Source organism: Prunus mume, linkage group LG5 (genome assembly GCF_029339155.1).
Source record: "Prunus mume cultivar Tortuosa linkage group LG5, ASM2933915v1, whole genome shotgun sequence".
Lineage (NCBI taxonomy): Eukaryota > Viridiplantae > Streptophyta > Magnoliopsida > Rosales > Rosaceae > Prunus > Prunus mume.
Window position 1 is genome coordinate 16,689,617 of NC_142702.1, and position 8,512 is coordinate 16,698,128.

Below are 8,512 nucleotides of genomic sequence, written 5' to 3' on the forward strand. Positions count from 1 at the left end.
ATAGAAATGTCTCTAGTGCATTATGGTGCACCATAAATCCAATCTATGGCCCGAGATTCGTTAATATGTAACAAATTATAACTCCTCTCTTTTGAGGGCAACGCTTTGGAAGCTCTTGACAAGCATCACTAATACAACTTCTACGAAGTTCACTCGGGATTATACTCCAGCATTGTATTCTTTGATACTTCACCTGATTAACAAAAATTGTATGAATAACTTATTCAAGTGATCCCCGAGGATCTATCAACCAAAATAAACATAATATAATATAATTATAATTAATTATACCTTTCTGTACCTTGGGCTTTCAATTGCATTACATAATATCCCTGTCCTTAACCTTTCATGCTTCCTAAAACTCTAATTTCTCAATTATGCGTTGTAGAAACATAATTATATATGTTTCTTTTATGTGCACGTTGGGTGAAGTGGTAATATTTTTGTCTCTTTCGTTTTTAGTTTTCATTTCCTTGTTAAAAAATGGAAGGATTAAATTCAATTTTATTTTGAGAAAGATGAGAGATAGAGGTGAAGAAATAAGGGAGAATGAATGCAAACTTGAAAGGCTCAAGTGTTATCAACAAATGGTTGGTTTTCATCAAAAATAGCTAAAACTTAACTGTCACTTTCATAAATGTCAGTTTTTCTTTTTTTAATTTTCAAAAATAGCCAAAAACTCACTTAAATGGACTCAAATACCCGCAAAACAAAAACTCACATAAATAAATAAAAGAAAGTCAGTCAGACAAAGAAAAAAATAAAGAAAATAGGAGAGTAACACAGTATGAATCGAAAGGTTTTCTTGCTATTCTCCTCCCTCTGTAATTGCCGGAAAAGAAATTAAGAAAGCTTGCGATATGTGAAATTAATAAATTAGAGGTGTAGAGTGATGGCATGTGAAGGACGTTTGCGATCAGTCTTGAGGGAAACATCTATTGTTGCAAGCAATGCAAAACCCCTTCTTGCTCTTGTTGATGGCATACTTTCTAAGTCGATTCAATGGAGACATGGAAAGGCTTATCGTTTTGATAAAGTTGTAAATGTCACACTTGGAGAGAATGATAACAGGATTACATATTGTTGCCGACATATCTTGTGTTTCATGTGGCTCAATGGTGTGGTGGAAATATGAGGCTGCACAAGAGAAATACAAGGAATGGAAATTTATCCTAGAGAGATTCCATATTCTTGGTCCTGATGGAAGCAACTACTCTATAACTCTGGAAGCTCAGATTGGTGGAAGCGATGCTGTTGATGCTTGATTGATCAAACATTAATTCAGGAAAATGAACTTAGTTAAAATGTATATTATTTGCTATGTTTTCTTATTGAGTATCATATTTGGATTAATTTTTCTTAATCGATTATGTAGGATCCTAGGTTCTTTCTATTGTCATCTAATGCAAATTGTTTTAGAACCTGGACAAATAAGTTATTAAAGAAAAATGTGTTGGAAATAGAGTGCAACTACTAGAGTAATCCCAATGTAACGTAATAAGAGGCTCTTGTTATAACATTTCTTGGAACAAATATGCATACAATCGAAGTTGCAAGTAAAAATGGCAAAAGAAGTGAGTTGTTGGGCCGTGGAATTGATTGTCAGGAAAATGATAGCCCAATGACCAATGACCATATACTAACTCATAACGAAACAATTTGACGAGCTACGCCCACAATTCCTTTTCCCTTCAAGTGATTTAGTTCTTTTTCCCTTGAAAAATAAATAAGGAAAAAATAAATAAATTTAGCATAACATTTTATCCAAAACCTCAGTAAGGATGTAAAATTATAACTGACTGCACATTTCTAAGATGGGTTAGTTTAACAAAATCATCTAGATCAGATGGTTGAATAAAAATATTGACTACCGTGTGCAAATTGACTGCCTTAGGAGAAAATAACACACGTTTATCTCTTACACTGTAATATGAGGGTAAATGTCTCAATTTTTCCATCTTGGAAACACTTTTCCATTTGGAATTGTAAAAACCCAATAACTGCTGCGTAAATTTAGAGTCTGCAAACATACCACATTTGATATATATGATGGCACCGCTGAAATCGAACTATTTTTTACACTTAAAAACCTTAAGTGCACTAGATTCTTAATTTTATATGGTAACTTGAGCTTTTTAGCACACATACCTTCAAACTTCAAAACTCTAAGCAATGTGCAGTTCTTTAATAGTGACCGTAATAAGTTTTAGTCACCTTTGAGTCCAAGTTCCAGAATTTTGGGACAAAGTATAATAAAGACCTAACATGTCCATCTCTTTCATCTCTCCCCAGACAACATGCCTCAACCGTTTCGTCCAAATAGATGGCAAGTCTTTGAACTCTACCGTTTGGTGTTTCTTTGGTCTCCACAGCTATAGAATAATTGATAATATGGACAAAGTTCCCCTCTTTGCCTTTAACATGCATAAGTCTCACATAAGATCGTGGAGATAACAAGTCTTGATCTTATTACTTGAACCATGCACCTACATACTAACTCACTTAAGCACCTGTATGATACATCTTCCATTTCTTTCGCTGACGCGAATGATATAAAACCTTATGTCATCCATAGTTTAGTCAATACACTCATCGGTATTTTATAATCTTCTGGAAAATGGGCTAAGTGCAAAAAGCGTAATTTTAAGTGATATGATAAATTGTTGTAACTCAATTCCAACCACCATGATACCCCTTCATATCCTTCAACTCTGGAATTGGGCCCAAGGTTTGTCCCTCTTCTTATATATGCATCAATATTCTTATGCACCTCAGTCCATTTTTCAACTGTGTCTTTTCTATCTAGAAGTCCTGCAAGTAACTCTGTCTTCCTCCTGGAAGCCACTTCTAATACAAAAGTTTCGATGGCATCGTCCAAATCATAAGCGGCATCTCTAATACTTGCGACCCAAATGCGTACCACATTGTCTCCTTGTCTTGAATCTGCATATTTGAGGTAGCCTTGCATCAATTGTAACTCGGATTGTGCAATCTCAACCTGATCGCTCACTCCATCCAAGAATTTCAATTAATCAATGATAGAGTCTGTGAGTCGTTCGAGCACAACCACCGTCGTCATTCAGGGCCAATTAACATGCACATGAGCAATTGTCAACTCTTAAAATGATTTACCATAACTCTATCCTTTAAGTAAAAGCCACTGTTAGTCGTGACATCAATTTTAAATCCTCCAATGCTTTTCTTCTTTTATATATAGAACCTTTGAATTCAAAACCGTTATCAGATTTAGCAGTTTGTTTTTTTGTGTAATCACTAGCTGTGAAAGTCCCACTTGTTCTACCAACCATCATTCAGGGTCCATCAACAAACACATGAGGAATGCGCAAGTTGTATAATTTATATATTTTGTACGTAATCACTCTATATATGTATTTGTTTTTGTAAGTATGTTATTAGACTTACCAAGTAGTCTTTCTTTAGTATTCTAATATAAATTTAATTAGAGCTATGTGTGATCAAAGATATGTATTTTTTATTGCATGTATTTAACTATAATTTTTTCTTTGCATATTTGCAATGAATCATCCTCTTTACAGTACTACAATTGTCAGAGTTTTGGAAAGCAAAGCTAGACTAATCAAAGCTCTACAAGATTTGTTAAAAATAAAATAAAATTCTACATTGATTGTACACAAAGAAGAAGGGCATAATTTTAATTTATTCCCGGGGCCAAAAGTTAGGGCCGACTATATATTTACAGTCTCCTTTTATTGAGTGATTCCTCAAATATATTCGAGGGACATCCTTTAAGGTTCCCTACCAAAAAAAAAAAATTTGCAATAATCCAAAACCTCTAATTTTTCACATCTTCATTCATAGATTATCCTTGTAAAAATTCATGCAAATTCTTAATGCATCTAATTGCGACCAACAAAATCAATGAACATGGTGCTCCAAGAAAGTACTTATATTACAATATTTAATTGAGTAGTAAAATGATATTGGATTCAAGTGTTTTTTTTTTTCTGTGGAGGTGATTTTTGAATGAATATATACAAAATATACGGTTTGTATTAGTGAAATACAATGCAGAGTGCCTTACAAGGGTGTACCTGAAAAATGTAAATTCCCAGAAAAGTGAGTTGTTGGGCCTTTGGAAGATTGCCAGGAACAAGATTGTCCAATCATTAATGTTCATATGCTCAATCAGCTTTTCTAAACCACGAACAACAATAAGCAGTAGAACGAACCAGATTACCTTTACACACAGGTTACCTTTTTCTATCCTTTGCCTTGCTCGGATCTGATAAATTCAATAAAATAAAATAAATAAAAATAATACTACTTTGGTCTTGCTGACCTCAATTATTTACTCAATCAAAACAATATAAATTTAAGAGTGAATTTTCGGAAAAATGAAAAGTGACATACGGAAATCATGTAATAAACAAGAACAGTAGAGATGAAAGGTTTGTGCGAGAACATACTTGTATATTCTATTCCAAACATTGCCATCTTCTCAAACAATTCCCAGCTTTCATCATCATTCAATAACAATGGTTGGTAGCAAAATCCATTTTTGTCCGCAGAGGAAGCAAAATCCATTTTTTTCCCGTTTCATGTGAATTAAGTGTTACATTTTACATTGATAGCCTCTGAGATACCGAATCGAAGATAAGTTAACTCGTTAACAGCAGAGTTTTCACCTAATTTTGCAAGCCTTACAGTCCCTCAGAACTTCGAAGGTTGCCACCATCTGTGCTTCAAGAACAAAGTCGAAGAAGAGTTAGTTCTAAGGGAAAATAAATAAAAAAGAACGAAACATAGGAAAATAATTATCGTACCCTTCTACCAGATCTGAAACAACATAACAGAAGGCACATGTTGGATTTTGTAGAAATCCTCTCCTCCTTCCTGAAGCTTATCACAGAATGTAGAAGGCATCCGTTTAACATGCAATTCCTTGAGGGTAGTAATATACTGAAGGCCATCTGGAACCGACGTCAAATCTATGCAATGTTCAATGTGCAACCTGCTGAGACTAGGCATGGCTCCCTTCTCCATCCTCCACTCCTTTAGTTTACACAACTGACGGAGGGAAAGAAATTCGAGATGAGGAAAGCCTCCTGTTGAGCAAAAAGTGTTCCAGGAAAAGCCCTGAGATGCACAGTAGTATAACCTTCGAGGAAAAGCATTCTTAACTTTGGAAGGTTTTCTAGTATTTCTATCTGGTCATCCTTGAGAAGAGTTTCAGAAAGCGATATCTTGGTAAGGTTTGGATAGTTCTTGAGCTCCTCTGGCAACTCTTTTATTGGCCCCTTTAATTGCAGCTTGAATATATGATTACAACTTAATGGCATCCTCACTAAAACTTCTTCATTATCAGATTGCACAGATAAAGACCTAAGATGGTTAAATGTAATTCTTGTTGACTTCAACATCTCCTCAAGATTTTTCAAGCTCTGTACTTCTACGACCAGTTTTCTGAGGTAGCGTAATTCAGCAAGATCAATCAAATCACAATCCTTACTTGAAACATTGACTAATGTTTGCAAATGGGGATGAGCAGCCAATCCCAGTTTACCACTTACTCTGTTATAAGAAGCAGGTAAATATATATGTTTCAATTGTTCCATGTCCCTAATCACATTTGGGATTCTCCTCACCAAGATACGACAACGTAAATCTAGAGTTTGCAAACATACCAAATTTGCTATTGATGACCGCAATTTCTTTATTCTACTATTCTTTAGACTCAAAAACCTTAAGTGGACTAGATTCCCAATCGTACTTGGTAACTCTACTCCTCCTAGCATATCTTCAAACTTCAGTACTCTAAGCAATTTAAAGTCCTCAAATATTGACCGCATTACTCTTTTATTCCAGAAATATTGTGTTGGGACAAAGTATAAAAGAGATCTGAGGTGACCATCTCTTTCATCTGTTGTGGGAACTAATTTGTCAACTTCTTTGTCCAAATAGATGGCAAGCTTTCGAACCTTACTGGTTGGGGCTGCCTTGGTTCCTGTGACTGCAGTAAACATTGACAGTATGAAGAAAGCTCTGTTCTTTGGCCTTTAATACACACAAGTCTCGCATAAGATCATGGAGACGGCAAGTTTTAACATTCTTAGTTGAACCGTATTTTCCAACTTGAACCATGCACCTATTCACCAACTCAATTAAGCAGCTATATGATACTTCTTCCATAATTTCTGTGGATGCTGATGATAGGCCTTCTGCCACCCACAATTTAGTCAATCTTTTCACTGGTATCTCATAATCTTCAGGAAATAGGCCTAAATATAGAAAACAAAGTTTCAAACGATATGGTAAGTCATCATAACTCAATGCCAACACCCATGATGTACCTTCATATTCTTGACCTTTATATTCTCGTTCAAGAATTGTACCTCTCCTTATATATACATCAACATTCTCAAGCACTGTATTCCATTCCTCAACAGTGTCTTTTCTAGCCAAAAGTCCTGCAAGCACACTGATTGCTAATGGCAACCCTGCACAACGTTGAAGCATCTTCTTTCCTAGTTCTTCCTTCTTTGCATATGATTCAGAGTCTACAGGTAAAAAAGAAGCAATAAAATAGCTAAGTTTATTAGATCAGCAATTATATATGCAGCACTGGAAAACCAGAACATGGCATTCTAAGTAATCAACATCCCCGTGCTATTACGATTGTGGCACTATAACTTTCTCGTGCTCCTTAACTAAGTAACACTTTTGAAACAGTTTGAAGTCCGTAGAATGATATTTGAAATGGAGAAAATATGATATAGAAAAAAAAAATATGCAGTGTTAAACCGAGCATTAATGATCTCTATTAGGTTTAATTGATAGGTAAATCTAAAGATAAAAGAGTAGGATTAAGAAAGTACTTGTATAATCCCTTCCAAAAAGTGCTATCTTCTCAAACAATTCCCAGCTTTCATCATCATTTAATGCATGAGGTTGGTAGAGGAAACCATTTTCGTCTACATGTGAGGCTACTTCCTTGTTGCGTGTGGTGAGTAATATTCGGCTCTTTGTTTCCTGGTTAATTGGAAATCCAGCTTTTAAAGTGTTCCAAGCATCACGGGTCCAAATGTCATCAAGCACAACCAAGCATTTCCTTTCTCTTTGGATGATACAAAGCTTCTCTGCTACTCTATCCTTCTTCATTTTTTCAATTTCTTCTCTTTGCTCATTGGCAGCAGAAGTAAGTTTAATTAAGATTTCTTTCAGAACATCAATTCCTTGACATTGTTGAGATATGCACACCCAAGCAAAACAATCAAAACTTCGTCGAACTTTACTATGATGAAAAACCTGTTTTGCAATTGTGGTTTTCCCGGAACCGCCCATGCCCCATATGGAAACAACTCCACTGCATTTTTCTTCTTCCACTAAATGCGTAGCCAATATATTTACACCGTCTTCTAACCCAACAACTTCACGTTCAATAACATGGGGATAAGTTAGCCTCATCTCTTGTTGCCTCTCAAAAGAAGAGCCGCCACCTCCACCACTCCCCCTTGTTTCTCTTATATTATAACTCTGCAAACTCGATCTCAACGTGGAAAGTTTGGTTGTAATCTTCTCAATTTCCCACCCTGTCTTGTAAAGATGATATCCTTCTCTAAAGATGCAAGCAAACCTTTTCAAAACAATCTTCAAACTTCCTTTCCTCCTGGAAGCCACTTTAAAGACAAAGGTTTCAATCACATCCTCCAAATCATAAGCAGCATCTCTAATGGTTGCAACCCAAATGCGTACTACTTCATCCTCTCCTTGTCTGGCATCTGCGTCTTTCGTAGCCCAACATTAATTGTAGCTCAGTTTGCGCAACCTCAACTTGACCGCTGACTCCACCCAAAAAATTCGCCTGCTGAATGATGTAGTCTCAGGGGCTTGATCCATTCTGCAACAATTGTAACAACAGCCTCAGCCATGATTTTCTCCAAAAGAAAACGATTAAACCAGCTCCTTTTCTTTTTCTTTCTTGTTTTGCCTTCTCTTCTCTTTCTTTGGATTGATGAAATTAAATCTGCTTTCTTTTGCTTTATGTATGATGAAGCCCCTTCTACCCTTGGTAGATTCCCAAATTAACTTCTATAATTAAAGTCCCAATCTGATGACTCATATGAATCATCTACTCTTTTGTTTTATTGCACCTTGTAATTAACAACTCTCTTTGTTAATTAGTTTCTTAGTCTTTTTTTGTTAAGATATTAAAGTACAACCATATTCAGATGTCATCCATATTAAAGTACAAACAAGAGCTACTCAATTTTACGTTGAATGAGTAAAACTACTCAAAACTGGCAGGGTACGCTTCTCTTTGGCTTTTAAAAACGGAATATAATCCTAAAATAATGCAAAATTCATCTCCAGTCATAGGATAAACAAAATTTTGGCCAAATTTGGAGGGCCACATTTGGCCCTTTAGACCTTCAATCACACTTATTCCAACTTTGGCCTACTCTTAGGCCAAATTTTTTGGGCTCCATGCATGTGCTTTTCATTGATGATGTCAGAGGATATATATATATAT

General features: G+C 35.5%; 2 pseudogenes across 1 annotated transcript; one reads left to right on the forward strand and one right to left on the reverse strand.

Moving 5' to 3' along the window:
* Positions 1-897: 897 nt before the first annotated feature.
* On the forward strand, positions 898-1,265 carry LOC103331502 (protein yippee-like pseudogene; annotated as a pseudogene).
* Positions 1,266-4,023: 2,758 nt separating this feature from the next.
* On the reverse strand, positions 4,024-8,151 carry LOC103331501 (putative disease resistance protein At1g50180; annotated as a pseudogene). The gene is made up of 3 exons (XR_016126596.1): positions 6,858-8,151; positions 4,449-6,539; positions 4,024-4,264 (listed from the first exon to the last, which is right to left on the reverse strand). The product of XR_016126596.1 is annotated as a putative disease resistance protein At1g50180 (transcript).
* Between the last annotated feature and the right edge of the window lie 361 nt (positions 8,152-8,512).